At 46.0% G+C, this 19,803-nt stretch overlaps 1 protein-coding gene across 8 annotated transcripts in view; it reads left to right on the top strand.

The window, feature by feature from the left end:
- The window catches only part of PRR5 (proline rich 5), a 95,210-nt gene that overhangs the window by 31,371 nt on the left and 44,036 nt on the right, over nucleotides 1-19,803 (top strand). For 6 of the 8 annotated variants that reach the window (XM_064142851.1, XM_064142852.1, XM_064142854.1 and 3 more), the window contains one exon: nucleotides 1,839-1,978. The exons of the other annotated variants lie outside the window; for them this stretch is intronic. The gene's annotated coding sequence lies outside the window, so the exon portion shown is untranslated. The remainder of the gene's footprint in view (nucleotides 1-1,838; nucleotides 1,979-19,803) is intronic. 8 annotated transcript variants of the gene reach the window in all.

The raw sequence follows: 19,803 nt of genomic DNA, 5'->3' as shown, positions 1-19,803 counted from the left end.
TATGCACATCATGAAGTTCAACAAGACCAAGTGCAAGGTCCCGTGTCTGGGTCAAGGCAATCCCAAGCACCACTCTAGGCTGGGTGGTGACTGGCTTAAGAGCAGCCCTGAGGAGAGAGGGACTTGAAGGTGCTGGTGGCTGTGAAGCTCGGTATGAGCTGTCAGTATGCTCGTGTAGCCCATAGAGCCAATCAGAGCCTGGGCTGCATCAAGAGCAGTGTGGGCAGCAGGGCAAGGGAGGTGATCCTCTCCCTCTACTCCACACTGGTGAGACCCCACCTGGAGTACTACATCCATTTCTGGAGCCCCTATTATAAGAGGAATATGGATGTGCTGGAACATGTCCAGAGAAAGGCCACAGGGGATGTTCAGAGGGCTGGAGCACCTCTGCTGTGAGGAGAGACTGAGGCAGTTAGGGCTCTTCAGTCTGGAGAGGAGAAGGCTCCCAGGTGACCTTATTGTGCCCTTTCAGTATCTTAAGAGGCCTACAAGAAAGCTGGGGAGGGATTTTCTAGGTTGTCAGGTAGTGATAGGACTGGGGGGGATGGAACAAATCAATATTGTAGATTCAGACTGGATGTTAGGAAGTTCTTGATTCTGTGATTTCTTGTGGTTTTAAATCATACATACATCCTTCAGATGTGTTCATGTGGCGTCTTGCACATGCATGCATGTCACTGGAAAGGTCACTTTCCCTACCTTGCCCCTAGGTATTTTAACTATCAACTTGCAAGCTGCAGATAGTTTCCCCTGTTCTTCAGGCTGTCTACTGAGCAGCTTGTGTCCATGCTCCTTAACACACTGCTGTCCATATTCACTGAGTTTGCACAATACTTACTGAAGCTAATGCCTCAGATTTTACTAAAATAAAAGGTAACAGAATGAAGCTTTTGCCCATAGGAGCAGACAGAAGGTGGGACTGTAAGTGGCTTACTTAGCTCTCTCAAATGCAGGCAGGTTTATGTTTTTAAACACACAGAGTTACTACATCCTTGCAAAGTGGGTACAAAATGTCATAAAAGCAAGAGCAACTTGTACACAGAACAAAGTAAGCCAAAAATGACTCTCTATATTCCTACTCAGATTTAGCTGTGTGTTAGAGGTGGTACTAATGACTCTGCAAATTGCAAGGCATTTGGAACCATGCTCAGAATGTGGATGCAGGTCTGTGTGAATACTGCTTTCTGTGTGTATACATCTTGGTTTTTTTGGTAGAGTTCTGTATTTGTTGATGAGTGATTTAAACAGAAATCATCCTGACATTATGAAGGTATTGGTATTGCAAGTCACATAATTATAAATCCTCTGCTGAACCAAGATGTCCACTCAGGGGTTGTTTATTGTATTCATAGTGGTCTCTCACAGACTTTTCAAGATCAGCTCAGAACAGGCACTGATCTCATGACCTAAAGAAAGACATTCCAGTATTTCTAAACAATACACTTAAGACTTTTCCAGGCCTTGTAGGATAGTCACTGTCAAAAGGTGATCATCATAGTCCACAAAGAGTATTTTAAACCTTTTTTGTCACCTCCTCAGTGCTGGATCACAGAGCTCCTTGCACTGTCTGTGCCCGTGGAAACTCTTGCCCTTTTTAGTGGTAAGTGTGGCTCTTAGTGTTGGTGTAAATGCAGTCACTCCCACTGCATAAAACAAAACAGAAAAGAGGAAAATCAGGAAGTGCTTAATTCTGTCAGTGATGAAGTGGGACAGAACTGATTGTTGCACTTACTGCACTTCTGCATGTGTCATGTATGGTCTTATTAGTGCACTCTTGAGAAACAATTCCTGTAACAGCAGCATTTGCAGTACAACCTTTTGTTCATCTTTTGTTGCAGAGCTGTCCTTTTTTTGCAAGGGGCTGACTGTTTTCAAGCAAATAGTATCACCTGTCAAGAATTTTCATGTGATTCTTGGAAACCTTCTGCAGAGTCTTCCCTCTTTGCTATTCAGTCCTGGTTTCCTCTCCCTTTAGCAGGTAAGCACGTGTATCTTCAACACAATTTGCATCTGGAAGATGCTTCCCATTCCAGACACCTGAAGAGTTTGTTTTGTTTGACATGCTAGGGTTACCATCTCTCTTCCAAAATTCCCCCCAGAACCCACTGTATTTTCTGCTGTAGGAAAACACCTGAATAACAGTGCAGTGCTTTGGGATTTTTAACATCAGCTCGTGTCAGACTACATCCCTCTAGCTTTAGGGCAGCATAACAAATGCAATGCATGAAGTTTCAGCTGTGAATCTATTTACAGCTGACTCAGGGTTGTGAGCAAGCAGTATAGAAAACTGCTTGAATTTCTGCCTGTGAATAACCTTATGTCCTTGGGGATAAAAAAACCCTGAAGCAGAGAGCCAGAATGGGTGACACAAAAGCTTGGATGTTTCCCATGACAGCAACCTCGAGCTGAATGAGAGGGTTCAGACATCTTTCACCAAGATCATCATCAGGCAACCATCGCAGAAGCAGATTAAGCCACCCTGACTGACTGTGCGCTGAAGCATGTGAGGAATTTGCAAATAGCCTGTGTTTGATTGATGTATATGTGGGTGTGGCAAGAAGCAGCAGCCAACAGCTGAGCAGTAGTAGTATCTTACCCAGCTGCAGCTATTTCTGCAGCGGTGCTGTGCACAACCCTCTGGAGTTCCTTAGTATTCATTGCTAGAATTGGATCTGTGTTCGAGATTCCAGGTTTTTAGGAAGGAGAAAATTTGTGCAGATTTCTTGAAATCACTTTCAGTTAGTGCTTGGCATTAATGAAGAGTGTGTATGGGTGGGTTGGGATGCATGTATGTGAAAGGAAAGTCTGTCTTTGATGTTGTTCCATTTTTCTTTTCACATTCTCTCCGCATGTAGTAACTGGTTTTTCAGAGTGACTTGGGCATTTTCTGAGAAAATAGTTGCCAATTTCCTTTTCCAAAAGACTTTTCTGAATGTATGAAGACACTCATTTTCTTTTAAAGATTTCTTTATTATTAAAGTGCCATGGCTTCAGCTTTTTTTCCTGTGTTTTTAAGCAAAGAGGTCTTTCTAAAGCATTTCTGATGTGGAAAACTTCTGTTTGGATTTACTTGGTGGCAGTGCATGCCAATTTCTTGCCAATTTGTATCAAGTGGTACATGATGAGAATGTCTATTCCATGCCGCCTCATTACAGTGGTAGCTGGATTTTGCTACAGTGATGTGATGGTTTCGGGGGTTACCCCGCCCCCCCACACTTTTGGTATTTGCCCCAGCTAACTCAGACGGACCCTGGGAATATAGATGAAGCAATTTATTTACAGCTAGCAGAATTTACAAGCAGCTATTTACAATATATACAGTTATATACAATTATATACAGAAATATACAAAGGATAAACAATACAAAAGCACAACTCCCCTCCCAGAAACCAAGGTCCCCAGGAGGGGCTCTCAAACCACCCCAACACCTCCCCCCGGCCCTCTCAACCTTACCCCAGTTCTCAGGAAGAAGAGAGGTGCAGCCAAGAGGTTAGGGAGCAAGGTTAGTAGGAGCAGGGTTAATGAGATGTGACCAGGTCTAAGGCCAAAGCAAGAGTGAGAAACAAAATGGAGAAAAAGTCTTTCTTCTTCCCAGAGCTCTCAGCGTGACTGTGAGAGAAGTAGACACAATTGTTTTTCATTTCACTGCCCGTTATCTAGTTCTTCTACCAAAACATTCTAGCTTGCTTCAAACTAGCACAATCCACCCCTGTCTACTTCGCTCAGAGTATCGCTGAGAATTATCCAATCTAATCTAAACCAATATTTACACTAAAACTATATATACAATTCAGTTCACACTTCAATCAGATGTAGGTGATTCAAAAGCTCAGAACAGGGACTCCCAGGTGACGTTGGGTTCGTGCTCACGTACTGTAGATTCTATTGTAGATTCTCTCAGTGTTGGGCGCCGATGTTACCTAGAACAGAAAACTCCTAACAACTTGAATTTAAACTCTCTCAGCTAAAGTTAAATTTCTCTGTGGAATACACTGGATTTCACCATTCTCCTGCATTACCCAGTATGTATGACCAGGACCCTCAGCAGATACCACCCCTCGGACAGGTTTCCCTTCGCCCGAAGGAGAAAATACCCAAACAGTTTTCCCTAACAGATTCTTCTCATGTACAACAGGAACTTTATCACCGTCTACTGTTTGGACCAAATCTGATTGTGCAGGTCCTGCTCTATTTACTGAACCTCTACTATTTACCAACCAAGTAGCTTGTGCTAGATGTTTGTCCCAGTTTTTCAGAGTTCCACCCCCCATGGCTTTTAGGGTGGTTTTCAGCAAACCATTGTAGCGTTCAATCTTCCCTGAAGCTGGTGCATAGTAGGGTATGTGATAGATCCATTCAATACCATGCTCTTTGGCCCAGTTTTTTACAAGATTGTTCTTGAAATGAGTGCCATTGTCTGACTCAATTCTCTCTGGAGTTCCATGTCTCCATAAGATCTGTCTCTCCAAACCAACAATGGTGTTACATGCAGTAGCATGTGGAACTGGATAGGTTTCCAACCATCCGGTGCTGGCTTCTACCATCGTTAGCACATACTGCTTGCCAGAACGAGATCGAGGTAAAGTGATGTAGTCAATCTGCCAGGCTTCACCATACTTGTACTTTGACCATCTCTCACCATACCATAAGGGCTTGATTCGCTTAGCCTGCTTAATAGCAGCACAAATGTCACAGTCATAGATGACTTGGGTGATAGCGTCCATGGACAAGTCAATTGACCTATCACGAGCCCATCGGTATGTTCCATCTCTGCCTTGATGTCCAGATGAATCATGGGCCCACCGAGCTAAGAACAGCTCACCTCGGTGTTTCCAATCAAGGTCAATGTCAAGTTCAGAGTTGGTATCAACTTGAGCAATCTTAGCAGCTTGGTCTGCCTGCTGGTTATGTTGATGTTCCTCAGTTACTCTGCTCTTAGGCATGTGTGCATCTACGTGCCGCACCTTCACTGGAGTTCTCTCCAGCCGTGCATCAATGTCCTGCCATAGATCAGCACACCAAATAGGCTTTCCTTTCCTCTGCCAACCATTCTTCTTCCAGTCCTTTAGCCAACCCCATAGAGCATTGGCTACCATCCACGAGTCGGTGTAGAGGTAAAGGATAGGCCAATTCTCACGTTCAGCCACATCAAGAGCAAGTTGAACAGCTTTTACCTCAGCGAACTGACTGGATTCTCCTTCGCCATCTTTCGTTTCGGTAACTCTCCTGGTTGGACTCCAAACTGCTGACTTCCATCTTCGCTTGTTCCCAACAAGACGACAGGAACCATCTGTGAACAAAGCATAGTTCTTTTCCTGATCAGAGAGATCACCATAGGGAGGAGCTTCCTCAGCACGAGTTATTTTCTCCTCCGGAGGTTTGGAACAGTCTGTGCCTTCCGGCCAGTTGGTGATCACCTCCACCAGACCAGGTTGGTCAAGATTACTCATTCGTGCTCGCTGGGTTATCAAAGCCATCCATTTAGACCAGGTTGCATCTGTGGCATGATGTGGTGATGAACCTTTGCCTTTGAACATCCAGTTAAGAACTGGCAGTCTAGGAGCTAAAAGCAATTGTGACTCAGTTCCAATCACTTCAGAAGCTGCTTTCACTCCCTCATAGGCTGCTAGAATCTCTTTCTCAGTTGCAGTGTAATTTGTCTCTGAACCTCTGTAACAACGTCCCCAGAAAACCAAGTGGACGACCACGTGTCTCATTTGGAGCTCTCTGCCAAAGACTCCAAGTTGGACCATTGTCACTGGCAGCCGTGTACAGAATGTTTTTAATGTCCGGACCAGATCTCACAGGTCCTAAGCCCACTGCATGGACTACTTCTCGTTTGATTTGATCAAAGGCTGCTTGTTGTTCAGGTCCCCACTCGAAATTGTTTCTCTTACGAGTCACATCATGCAGAGGTTTGACAATCTGACTGAAACCAGGAATGTGTAGTCTCCAAAATCCCACCACACCAAGAAAAGAAAGTGTGTCCTTCTTACTGGTGGGAACTGCCATGGTAGAGACTTTGTTGATCACATCCTGAGGAATGTAACGGCGACCATCCTGCCACCGCACTCCCAGAAACTGAATTTCTTTGGCAGGTCCTTTGACCTTGTCTCTCTTAATGGCAAAACCTGCTTGCAACAGAATGTCAATGATTTTGTTACCTTTCTCGAAGACTTCCTCAGCAGTTTGGCCCCACACAATGATGTCGTCGATGTACTGGATGTGCTCTGGAGCTTTACCTTTCTCCAGTGCATTGTGGATGACTGAGTGACAGATGGTTGAGCTGTGTTTCCACCCCTGAGGCAAACGATTGAACTGGTACTGGATTCCTCTCCAGGTGAATGCAAACTGAGGCCTGCACTCCTTTGCTATGGGAATAGAGAAGAAAGCATTAGCAATGTCTATGGTTGCATACCATTTAGCCTCCTTCGATTCCAGCTCGTACTGGAGTTCCAGCATGTCCGGCACAGCTGCACTCATGGGTGGCGTCACCTCGTTGAGGGCACGAAAGTCAACTGTCAGTCTCCAGTCGCCCGTAGGTTTGCGCACAGGCCAGATGGGACTGTTGAAAGGTGAATGAGCTTTCTCGATGACAGCCTGACTCTCCAGTTGACGAATCAGCTGATGAATGGGCAACAAAGAGTCACGGTTAGTTCTGTACTGCCTATGATGAACAGTTTGAGTTGCAATTGGCACTTCCAGGTCCTCTATGTCATGATGTCCCACAACTGCAGATTCATCAGAAAGTTCAGGTCTAACAGACAATTTCAATTTATCATCCTCAATCTCTACAGATGCTATTCCAAAAGCCCATTTATGACCCTTAGGATCTTTGAAACAACCTTGTCTCAAAAAGTCAATTCCCAAAATGCAAGGCGCATCAGGACCAGTTACAATAGTATGTGTCTTCCACTCTTTACCAGTTAAACTGATCTCAGCCTGTAACTTAGTTAACTCTTGAGATCCACCAGTGATTCCAAAAATAGAAATGGACTCTGTCCCTTTGCAATTTGATGGCAATAAAGTACACTGAGCACCTGTGTCAACTAAAGCCCTGTATTTCCGAACTCTTGAACTGCCAGGCCACCTAATGAATACATTCCAATAGATTCGGTTCTCTCCACTATCCCTTTCCTCCTCCTGGCTGGAGGCAGGGCACCCCTAATGCTGAACATGGCATGTAGGGTGTACACAGTGATTGGTGTTGTTGCGAGAGGAACTGCAACTGTTGGAACAATTGCAGTTGCTCTCAGGAGCTGAAGAAGTGACAGCTACTTTCCTGGCATTATTGCCTCTGTTTCTGCCACTCTGCAGATCCCTGACTCTCTTTGAAAGAGCTGAAGTAGGTTTACCATCCCATTTGTTCATGTTCTCCCCATATGTGTCACGCAGAAGTATCCACAGTGACGCACGTGATTGCTGCTGTCTGGGTGGAATTTGTCTCCTCCTAGGCTGGAATTGCCTTGCAGGAGGTGGGCGTCTGTTCCTGACTGCAGAAACATGCACCCATTCAGATGATGCAGGAATGGTATCCTTTACCAGATTGGAAATTGAGGTTGTAAGGTCCTCCTTCAGTTCTTTCATGGTATTCTCAAAGCCATCTTTCATGCCCTTTATTTCAGCAGTCATAGTTTGTATGGCACAGATTATACCAGAATGTGACAAGCTGTCCTCAATCTGCCTGAGCTGATCAGTGAATTCACCAACAGTGAAAGACCTTCCATTATCACTCCTTGCTAGAAATTTACTGGCCAAGATGTTAGCATAGGATGAAGGAGCAAGCTTAATAAGCTTCTTCATGAGACCTGTTCCCAAAGGAATATCATCAGGCTCATGAGTACCATGATCTCCATAAAGCACTTCCTTCACAGCAAACTCCTTCAGAAGCTTAATTCCCTGCTCAACGGTGTTCCATTTCTTGGCAGCCCATGGCAAATCATCCCGGGAAGGATATCTCATAGCCACAGCCAATAGAAGGCGTGTCCATAAGCTAACCCTACCAAGAGGACTTGCCAGGTGTTTGTCCACTCCACTCTCCTTAGTGAGTGGTCCCAGCTGCTTGGCAGACTTGTCTCCTACCTGCAGGGCATTAGCACCAATGCCACGGCATCTCACTAGCCAGCTTAGGATTGGCTCACCTGATTCCCTTGTGTATTCCTTCCTAACTTCCCTGACCTCTCTGAGTGGATCCTTGGAGCCTTGGATGTCATCTTCCTCCTCTTCTTCCTGTTGTTGTTCTGGTGGTGCCTGGCCTAACACAATCTTCCTCATAGCATTCCTAAACTCATTGGAACCATCCTCTCTCCTGGCAGCTAACCTCACAGCGCTCCTCTCACTTGAGTATTGTTGTCTCAGCACATCTACAAGGTCTCGCAGACTAACTGCCTCCTCTTCCTCCTCTTGCTGCTGATCACCAGAGGTTCCATCTCTTACATCCTCCTGCGAACCACTCTTTGTCTTAGCTTTTGCTTTAGCAGGTGCCAGAAGGGCCTGAGCAGCAACAGACTTGGATGTGTCTGCTGGAGGATTTGAATCTTTAGGAGTCTGACTTGGAGGGTTTGAATCCTTAGGGGTCTGACCTGGAGCATTTGTATCCTTAGGGGTCTGACCTGGAGCTTGTGAGTTCAAATCTGCCTTGCTTTTAACAGGAGGATTCTGATTCTGGTCTGCTGGCTGGGGGTTTGAATTAGCTGAGCTGGTGTCATTAGGATTTGGACTGACTGAGCTAGCGTTACCAACACTAGTAGTATTATTATTTGCCTGTCCTCCTGGGATGCCTGCCAACCCTGACTTGTTTTCATTTTTGCTAGGAACATTCTGATTTTGGGTATTTGCCTGTGCTCCTGAGGCTCCTGCTAAACTCTGCGGCTTGTTTTGGTTATCCTTATCATTGTTTACGTTATTGGCAGGAACACTGGCTGTGTTCCCAGCACTTGGAGAAGGAGGGGCAGAGGCTGGCAAGGGGGAAGCCGATAACTGTGTTCCCTTGTTTTGCTGTGAAAGAGACTGCTTCTGAGACACAGAATTTTTCCTAGCTCTTACAGAAACTGGTTTTGAATTTTTCACCAATAATGCCAAAATTAATATGAAATTTAAAACTACAAGAGCCAGTATAATGCCCAGCATCCCTGCCATGCTCTGTTTCGAGTAGAAATCCTTGCATGGATTTGGCATTTCAGTTTGGGGCTGGATGACCCTCATGAGAGCAGTAGATAAAGCAGACTCTCGATTGATTGTAACATTATTGACAAAAACTCTTGTAATATCACTAGTAATATTCTCAGTGACACTAAAACCAGCATAACCAAGAATAAAATCACCCCAGCTCCAGAACATGTTTGAAAGCTTAACTTTAGTCTTCTTAAAAACTACATGAAGTAAGAAATAACCAATTTGATCTTTGATCCAGTTGTACACAAAAAACCAGAAAACAGGCCACACAGCAATCCCCACCAAGTACAATAGCTGCTTGATTAGCTTCATCTTAATTCCCAGAGCTGATTTCCACTCACTGAAATATCTAGCCCCACGTTGGGAAAGCCAATAAAAAAATGTGATGGTTTCGGGGGTTACCCCGCCCCCCCACACTTTTGTATTTGCCCCAGCTAACTCAGACGGACCCTGGGAATATAGATGAAGCAATTTATTTACAGCTAGCAGAATTTACAAGCAGCTATTTACAATATATACAGTTATATACAATTATATACAGAAATATACAAAGGATAAACAATACAAAAGCACAACTCCCCTCCCAGAAACCAAGGTCCCCAGGAGGGGCTCTCAAACCACCCCAACACCTCCCCCCGGCCCTCTCAACCTTACCCCAGTTCTCAGGAAGAAGAGAGGTGCAGCCAAGAGGTTAGGGAGCAAGGTTAGTAGGAGCAGGGTTAATGAGATGTGACCAGGTCTAAGGCCAAAGCAAGAGTGAGAAACAAAATGGAGAAAAAGTCTTTCTTCTTCCCAGAGCTCTCAGCGTGACTGTGAGAGAAGTAGACACAATTGTTTTTCATTTCACTGCCCGTTATCTAGTTCTTCTACCAAAACATTCTAGCTTGCTTCAAACTAGCACAAGTGATTACTTGGTCTCACCTCTGGCTGCAGGAGTAAATGGTCCCCTGTAATCTGCTGCTCCCACCAAGACCTTGCACTATAATCCAGTGCAAGGCTGTTACCTAGAGCAGAATTTATCTTGGTCTGTAAACTGGCCACAAATGTTTAAAAGCGAGAGAAATAATTTTCACTTGTGCTGCCCCTTTTTCCTCTAAGAATTTCCAGGGTGTTTTTAGCTACTGCCTCTCTGGGTTCCCTGAGGAGTTGGTGGTATCAGCAGCAGAGAGAGGGTATAGTAGAGAAAATTTCCGATTCTGAACTGTACAACCTTCTCTAAACCAAATACCCACATCTGCTGTTAACTGGGTTAGCAGTCTACCTACTGAACCATTACCAAGCTTGAGTTGTGCCAGCAATGACAAGCAGTACAGCTGCTGGAAGGATTCAGCCTTTGCCAGCAGAACTAAAAGCTGCTCTGGTGCTTCACTACAGTGGTTTGAAAAGTTCTGTGCGTGCACTCCCATCTTTGTCTCCTTCATGCTTAAACGTTTGGTTCTCAGTATTGCAAAGCTGTTCCCCAGAGCACATGTGCATGCCTTCTGTTTCTAGCAGAGCATTTGCAAACTATCCCACCATAAACTGTTTATAGATTACTGTGTAATCTCTAGCTTGACTGTGATGGACAGTCAGATCAGAGTTCCTACCACGCAAGGAGGCATTATTAGACATAATGCCTTGAGCAACTTCACCACCCTGACAGAGTATCTGCTGACTGGAAATAGCACTACTTTATGAAAAAACACTTCCTGGCTGCTGCAAATGCAGCACTTTATAAGCACTTGGTTTTCATCACAAAAGCCGTAACTTGCTGGCAGTATAAGAGACTTTAAGTCATAGAATCAACCAGGTTGGAAGAGACCTCCAAGATCATCCAGTCCAACCTAGCACCCAGCCCTAGCCAGTCAACCAGACCATGGCACTAAGTGCCTCATCCAGTCTTTTCTTGAACACCTCCAGGGATGGTACCTCCACCACCTCCCTGGGCAGCCCATTCCAACACCAATCACTCTCTCTGCCAACAACTTCCTCCTAACATCCAGCCTATATTTTCCCCGGCACAACTTGAGACTGTGTCCCCTTGTTCTATTGCTGGTTGCCTGGGAGAAGAGCCCAACCCCACCTAGCTACAATGTCCCTTCAGGTAGTTGTAGACAGCAATGAGGTCGCCCCGAGCCTCCTCTTCTCTAGGCTAAACACCCCCAGCTCCCTCAGCCTCTCCTCATAGGGTTTGTGTTCCAGGCCCCTCACCAGCTTTGTTGCCCTTCTCTGGACACGTTCCAGCACCTCAACATCTCTTTTGAATTGAGGAGCCCAGAACTGGACACAGCACTCAAGGTGTGGCCTGACCAGTGCTGTGGTATCACAGTATCACCAAGGTTGGAAGAGACCTCACAGATCATCAAGTCCAACCCTTTACCACAGAGCTCAAGGCTAGACCATGGCACCAAGTGCCACGTCCAATCCTGCCTTGAACAGCTCCAGGGATGGCGACTCCACCACCTCCCCGGGCAGCCCATTCCAGTGTCCAATGACTCTCTCAGTGAAGAACTTTCTCCTCACCTCCAGCCTAAATTTCCCCTGGCACAGCCTGAGGCTGTGTCCTCTTGTTCTGGTGCTGGCCACCTGAGAGAAGAGAGCAACCTCCTCCTGGCCACAACCACCCCTCAGGTAGTTGTAGACAGCAATAAGGTCTCCCCTGAGCCTCCTGTTCTCCAGGCTAACCAATCCCAGCTCCCTCAGCCTCTCCTCGTAGGGCTGTGCTCAAGGCCTCTCCCCAGCCTCGTCGCCCTTCTCTGGACACGCTCAAGCATCTCAATGTCCCTCCTAAACTGGGGGGCCCAGAACTGAACACAGTACTCAAGGTGTGGTCTAACCAGTGCAGAGTACAGGGGCAGAATGACCTCCCTGCTCCTGCTGGCCACACCATTCCTGATGCAGGCCAGGATGCCACTGGCTCTCTTGGCCACCTGGGCACACTGCTGGCTCATGTTCAGGCAGGTATCAATCAGCACCCCCAGATCCCTCTCTGTTTGGCTGCTCTCCAGCCACTCCGACCCCAGCCTGTATCTCTGCATGGGGTTGTTGTGGCCAAAGTGCAGCACCCTGCACTTGGAGCTATTGAACACCATCCCTTTGGACTCTGCCCATCTGTCCAGGCAGTCAAGGTCCTGCTGCAGAGCCCTTCTGCCCTCCAACTCAGTCACATATGCCCCCATATTAGTGTCATCTGCAAACCTGCTGATGACTGACTCCATGCCCTCATCCAGGTCATCTATGAAGATGTTAAAGAGGATGGGGCCCAGCACTGAAATGTCGCAGCAGGTCCCTTACATCTGCCTCGTGGCTTAGAGGGGGACTATTCTGCAGAAAGTAAGATGGCTTTTTTGTGTGGTTTTTCTAACAAAGAAAAGTGCAGAGTTTTGGTTTACGTTTCCCTCCCCTCGTATTCATCAGCCAAATTAAACAGACAGCCTACAAATTTGTGGAAGCAAATTTCATCCAAAATACCCTTGCGCAATTTATAGTTGTATCCAGCTGTGATTATAGTCCCACAGCATATAGTTTTGCATTGTCTTTTCTTTTAATACACTTCACTGGTGATTGTCTCCCTAGGAGGGATTCATTCCTTTTAAAAGAGAGAGAGAATTAATTGGTTTCATGACCTTTTATTTCTGCAGTAGAAATGGGTGAACTCACTTGGAATAAATACAAACCAAGCCAAAACATTACACAGGACAAAATTAATTCCAAATCTGCCCTGTCTGAGTGGAGGGGAAAAAAAAAAGCTTGTATGTCTCAATGTCTTTTGACTGCTGTTTCCTAACTGCCACAGCAGGGACTAAAGCTTTAGGGATGTGTGAAAAGCAGATGGGTGACAAAACTGGAGACTCAGTGCTGCAGCTGCATTTCAGGTGCGCTCTGAGAGTGAGTGTGTGTGTGTGGACCACCTTCAGTGCACCCTGGAAAGGTCCAAATGCCCTGGCTGGTTTAAGCTGCTGGTACACCTTACTGCTCTGACCCACTTCCAAAGAGTGATGAAATTAAAAAGGGGCACTTATAAGTACTGTTTTGGCCCACATTTAATGCCAGAGTGTAGAGAATAGAGAAAAAATGCAAGGCAAGGAGGTTCTGTTTGTTTGTCAGGGGCATGAGAGTGTCATGCAGGAAGCATAGAATCATAGAATAGTTGAGTTTTGAAGTCCCTTCCAACCTAATCCAGTTCCAACCCCCTGCTCAGGCCCTCATCCAACCTGGCCTTGAACACCTCCAGGGAGGGAACAGCCACAACCTCTCTGGGCAACCTGTGCCAGTGTCTCACCACCCTCACTGTAAAAAAAAACCTTTTCTAACATCCAGTTTCAATCTCTCCTCTGCCAGTTCAAACCTATTACCTCTCATCCTGTCATTACAAGACCTGGTCAATAGTCCCTCCCCAGCCTTCCTGTAACCCCTTCAGATACTGGAAGGCCACTTCCAAGGTCTCCTCGAGGCCTTCTCTTCTCCAGGCTGTAGAGCCCAAACTCTCTCAGCCTGTCCTCAGATCAGAGCTGCTGCAGCCCTCTGAGCATCTTCATAGCCTCCTCTGGACTGGCTCCAACATTTCCATGCCCTTATTGTGCTGGGAGCTCCAGAACTGCACACAGGACTGCAGGTGGGGTGTGAGGAGAGCAGAGCCAAGGGGCACAATCCCCTCCCTTGCCCTGTGCCCGCACTGCTCTTGCTGCACCCAGCACAGGGTTGTGTCTGGGCTGCACTCACACTGCAGGCTCCTGTTGAGCTTTGCATCAGCCCAGACTCCCAGGGCCTGTTCCTCAGGGCTGCTCTCAGCCACTCCCCACCAGCCTGGAGCTGTGCTTGGGATTGTGCCGACACAGATGCAGGACTTTATACTTGGCTCTGTTGAATGTCATGAGGTTGGCCTGGGCACAGCTCTGCAGCCTGCCCAGGTCCTTCTGGATGGATCTCTGCCCTCTAGCAAGTCCACTGTGCCACACAGCTTGGTGCCATCTGCAGACTTGCTCAGGGTGCACCAATTCCTCTGTCCATATCACTGACAAAGATGTTCCACAGCACTGGTGCCAGCACTGACCCCTGAGGGGGCCACTTGTCACTGGTCTGCAGGTGGACATTGTGCCCTTGATCACCACTGTCTGCATGTCAACATCCACCCAATTCCTTATCCAGCAGTGCTCTGCCATCTGCCCCCAAGGAGGGGTAGTGTCCTCAGACTTTTGTTCCTGTCTGAACAGGAGGTGCCACGTTACTGGTCCTGTGAGCTGCCTGAGGGAGCAGGGGACCAGAGAGAGTCCCTGCCTGTCATGTTTTCCATGCTGCCACTGCTCTTTTCATTCCACCTGGAAAACAAAGATGCACATCTTTTGTACAAAAGTCACACTGTTGCATTTATAAATGTTTATGGGAGTTGAGGTGTTTCAGTCATGGGCCACTGGCCTAACCATCAGGCAGTGAGGTCTTAGCAGGCCACCCTAGATGCCATTTGCCCTTGCCGTCGCCTGAGGCTGGTGTGGCTAAAACCTGGCATGTGGCTCAGGGTGGACATGAAATTAAACCAACAGGCTGACAGAAATGGGTTTGTGAGTTCTTAAGAGTCAGAATGAGCAAAGGCTGCTGTTTCTCTGTGAGGCCAAGCTGTTCTGTTCTGCCGTGATCCTCCCCTCAGCAACCACCTTGTCTCACCTTGGAAATGTCAAAGTTGTGAAGTTTGGTACCAACCTACTTATCTTAAAAGGACCTGAGGCAGAGATTTGAACATGGAGGTGATCACAGCCCAGGCTTTCCCACTCATTAGAGGTTTTTTGGGTTGCCTTTTTTTCCCAATGGTATTCCCAAAATGAAGTATGCTCTTCAGAAAGCAAGTCAAGAAAATGCTGGCTGCATGCCTCAGGACTGTCTGGTCTGCAGCTTTCTGTATGAAGGAGCCATGCATCCTAGAAACACAGCCCAGGGCTCTTGTTCAGTACCAACATTGCAGCAGTCCAGCAGAGTATTTCAGAACCTTGTTCCAAGTATGACCTTAAACCTGACTACTTTTGGGTGGGGGAGCTCAGTCTGTGCCCTTCAGTGTAAGAGAGATGTTGAGATGCTTGAATGTGTCCAGAGAAGGGCAGCAAGGCTGGGGAGGTGCCAGGAGCACAGCCCTGTGAGGAGTTTCAGGGAAGACCTCACTGCTGTCTACAGCTACCTGATGGGAGGCTGTAGCCAGGTGGGGTTGGGCTCTGCTGCCAGGCAACCAGCAACAGAAGAAGGGGACACAGTCTCAAGCTGTGCCAAGAGAGGTCTAGGCTGGATGTTAGGAGGAAGTTGTTGTCAGAGAGAGTGATTGGCATTGGAATGGGCTGCCCAGGGAGGTGGTGGAGTTGCCGTGCCTGGAGGTGTTGCAGCCAAGCCTGGCTGGGGCACTTAGTGCCATGGTCTGGGTGACTGGCCAGGCCTAGGTGCTAGGTTGGGCTGGGTGAACTTGGAGCTCTCTTCCAACCTGCTTGATTTTATGATTCTGTGATTCATAATTTGAGCAATGCTGTCACATAGACTTGTTTGAAGACCAAGACCAGCTAACAAGCTGGAGGGAGACTGAAAGGAATTCTTCCAAACATTACCATGGAGTCTAGAAAATTCCAGATTAGTGTTTTTTCAGAATGCTTTCAGAAATAACTTATGTGCTACACACTGGGAAGTGACAGTACTGCTCATATGGTGAAATGAAGTTTTAAAGGTGCAAGTGTAAAATGATTTGTCTGATGAGGGCCTTTTTACACTTGGCTTTTCTGCTGCTTGGTATCTCAGTCTGCAGGGACTGTCTGAGCAGATGTGTATGGGAAAATGGCAAAAGGCCTCCATTTTAACATCCCTAATAAAAGCATCCTGCTGAAGTCTACAGACTCCAACTACACAGCTAGCTGTTGCAATTCTGGATTATCTTTCAGATCTTTCTTGGTTGTTCTTCCACTTGGAAAAATGTCTTTGTGATGCCAAGGGGCATACATTTTCTGAAAGAAATCATTTATATTGAGAGCCTGTCTTCTGTGACTTTTATGGGACTACAAGATCTGTTCCAAAGAGCTAAAGTACTGCTTAAATAACAGCAGTGTAGTGCCACCCAAAAGTCCAAGATGCCCTGAACGTGCAGAGCTTTCTCATGCATTGCTCAGTACTGAAGTGACCTCCCTGACTTAATGCACAGGAGGTGGCAGCAGTCTCAAGGCATGGTTCATGCTTCCAGCCATACTCACATTCTCATAGAAAGAGCACATCACTCAAGCAATATGCTGGCTCTGAGAGTAAAGCCAGGACATCACTCATAACTAACAGCTGGCCACCAGTGCAGTTTATTAGAAACTCAGCTAAGTGGGTTCTTTATCTTGGTGACCTTCCAAGGCAATCAGAGCCTTCTTGGAAGACCTTGAATCAGAAATGTTTGGATATAAGAAAAAGAGTACTATGCAGAACACAGTTCTGATCTTTCAGGGCTTACAGATTTGGAAGCCACTCTACCATATATAGCTGTAGAAGACAGCACTGAGATACTGTAGTTTCTACATCAAGGTCATGGTGTTCTGGGATCCGATTAAAATGGTGCAAGATAGGCAATTTAGGAAAGAATTCATATAGAACTCAGGAAGGAAAAAAAGCCATTTGTGTAATGAGCTCTGTTACTTTGTAAGATTGATTTGCCACTATGTCGTGAGCATTTAATAAGACCACAAAATATTTTAAACATTTGGTTTGCTCACTGATGAGGACTTTACTCTTAAAATTGCAGTTATAGACTTGAGTCCCTAGCCTCAACAAACAGGCAAAAACTGTCCTTGAGACTGCCTTTATCGCCAGAGGTTGCAGTCAGCAGGGGTGTGTTCTAATAATAATACTAACGTGCCTAATAATTAGTTTCATAGTTTCTTTATTCACTTAGTTTTGTTTGTTTGTTTGTTTTTAATTAGAAACTCGGCATGCATATTTTAACGAAGAAATTGATGAGACCCAAGGCTGGTAACTTCATTTCCCCCTTTACTGTTATTTTTTTTTCTGGTAGTCACATCTCCTTCCTTCATGCCTTGGCCCTCCTCTGCTGCTATAGCAGAATGTGATGTGCCTTTAAGAAAGTGTGCTTTTTCAGAAGTCTAGTTCCTGAGCCTTGGCATGTGTTGAGGCATGCCCTAAGTTTTGTGGTGTGGTTTATGAAAAACTAGAGTGCATTTGTCTAGGGGGGGTTTTAACTGCTTTCTGCCATAGATACACTTCACCTCTTTGTTCTGCACTTCCCAGTGTGTAAACCATTCAGCATTTCTCATTCAGCTCTTCTCCAAAAGATGAGGGGAGATAAAGTGAAGTAGTAAGCTTTTTTTCCCCAATTAAAATTTGTATTTATTGAGATGTGTTTTACATGGCAAAACTCTGGTGAAGAAAGCTGAGGTAGCAAATTCTTATGCTGATTATATCCTCCCGCTAGCACCGCTGTCACTGCAGTGTTAACGTGTCATTGCAATAGCCAAAGACACACCAACCCACAGCAGTCACAGCATTAGCAGCTTTATTATGAATTTCATGTATTGTTGATTTCTTCGTGTTCCCATTCATCTAGGTTGGTTTTATGCTTCCTTTCCCCTCTTGTCATAGATGAAAAGGAACTTGTAGGAAGACAAAGCAACTGTGTTCTAAAAATTAGCATAGCATTACACAAATGCATTACACAAATACAATGTAGAAAATGTAGAGGCTTTTTTTTGTTTGCTTGTTTTCCTTTTTTTTCTTTATTTCTTTTGTTTGTTTTCTTAGCAAATCTCATTCTCCTGAAACAAAGTATATGCTTGGGGAGGCCTGCTGGGGCTGTTTTTAGTGTTTGCTAGGGACAGAAACGTCGTCTTTGAGCCGCAGCTCCTGCCTAGATCATTGCAGGTGCTAACAGGCTTACCTCGAGGTAACTATAGAGTTACCCTTGGCCATTATTTTAACAGCTTTGCTTGTTTCAAGGTCTTTGTGATAATGCTGTCTTTTAATAATAGCGTAAATCTTGGTCTGTCAGCCTATATTCCTGTACATTGTTTTAGGCCTGAAGATAGCCAGTGACTCCAGCTAAGCAGAATTCCCCTACATCTCCAGCACCACGGCAGCTCCAGAATGTGCTGTACAGTCACCTGCAGGGTGTGGGCCCTGCAGACCAAAGAATGGTTTCTAGTGGAAACAGGCCTGTTTCTGTGTGGAAGGAGGTTGGAGGGGAAGGAGCTAGGAGCTAGTGCTGGATATGCCCCCCACACTGAGGTGGTTGTGTGGTTTTGATGAAACCGCTTAACGTTTGAGCTGCAGGTTTCAAATGAGTAAGGCAGTGATATCAGCACCATGTACGGCATGCTGGGGTTAAATGAATCAACGTAACGGCGCTTTACAAGCTTGGCTCAATAAGTGTGCTGGGTGCAGGTGTGCTATTTAAGAAGCTTGTAGAGCCTGTTAATGAGCCTACGGGAGAGCCCCCATCAATCCGCCGTCCTTGCCTCCCTCCCAGTTAGTCCGGTCAGTGCTCATATACCTCTCCACCACCAAGCAAGCAATCCCTGCTGCTTAGCGTCTTGGTCGTGGAGCAGTGCTGTATTGCAACAACTCTTTTCATGACTGGCTGCACAGGAGCAGCCACACTGCGAGCTCTGCTGAGGAGCTATGACTTCTGCAGTGCTTTCTGGCAGCCTAAGCCCAAGGAGCCCTTGGCTACCCTGTCCCTGGAGCATCCCCTCAGCAGCCTGCCGGAATGAGAGTTAGAAGTCCTGGGATCTCTTGACATCTCTGCCACCTTGCTTATAGGGTGGCCTGGGCAAATCACATCACCTTTCTCTCCTTCACTCTTAAACAGTGAAGTACGGATTGTTTCTTTTACCTTTGTGCCCAAGAGCTCCAGCTAAATGAATGAATGCCATGAATTCAAGGATGTCCATGGACACACAGCATAATGTAAATGTGAAGTGTTACTCTGTAATTATGGGTGCAGGTAACCCTTGTTGAAAATGATTGGTTTTATCATAGCGTGACATTTGATCAGGTGGAATTGTAGGACAGAAGTGCAGAGAAAAGACTTTCCTGTCCTCCATTACTTCAATCTGGCATTTTTCAGGAAACTGAAATGCTGCCTCTCTTGTGTGTCTTGTGCATGTTGACAGAATTCAGTGACTGAGATTGATGGTGTGGCATAAAAACAGTCTTCTAGAGAAGACTATTCTATAGACTTTCTATTTCCTATTTTCTATTCTGTAGATGTAATATTTCAGCATACAGCCAGAAGAGGTCCTGTTTTTGTTTCTCATCTCTTGAGATTTGGTGTCTTAGGAGGAAACAAAGTACTGCTTTTCTGCAGCGTTGCCTGGCATGTCCAAGGTTGACACGGCAGCAACTTGGGTCTAGTCAGTTAGCCAGTGGATGATTTCAGAAAAAAACAAAACAAAAGAAAAAGGGCAGATGAAACATGTAGCTGCTGATATACTGGCATCACCAGAGTACAGTTTATTAAACCTCCAGTGCTGCTGAGAGACCAAAGAGTTAATGATTTCAAGAGTTTCATTCAGTATGGAAAGCAGAAGAGCAACTGAGCTAGGTAGAAAATGAAATTAGAGAGACTTATGTTGACACAGGATTTAATTGTTTCACATTACCAGGGTAGATGCCCCTTTGTCCAAGCCCTCGGC

This window comes from Pogoniulus pusillus, chromosome 4 (genome assembly GCF_015220805.1).
Source record: "Pogoniulus pusillus isolate bPogPus1 chromosome 4, bPogPus1.pri, whole genome shotgun sequence".
In the NCBI taxonomy this organism is placed as follows: domain Eukaryota; kingdom Metazoa; phylum Chordata; class Aves; order Piciformes; family Lybiidae; genus Pogoniulus; species Pogoniulus pusillus.
Note: the sequence above shows the minus strand (reverse complement) of the source record. Positions and strands in the feature narration are given on the sequence as shown.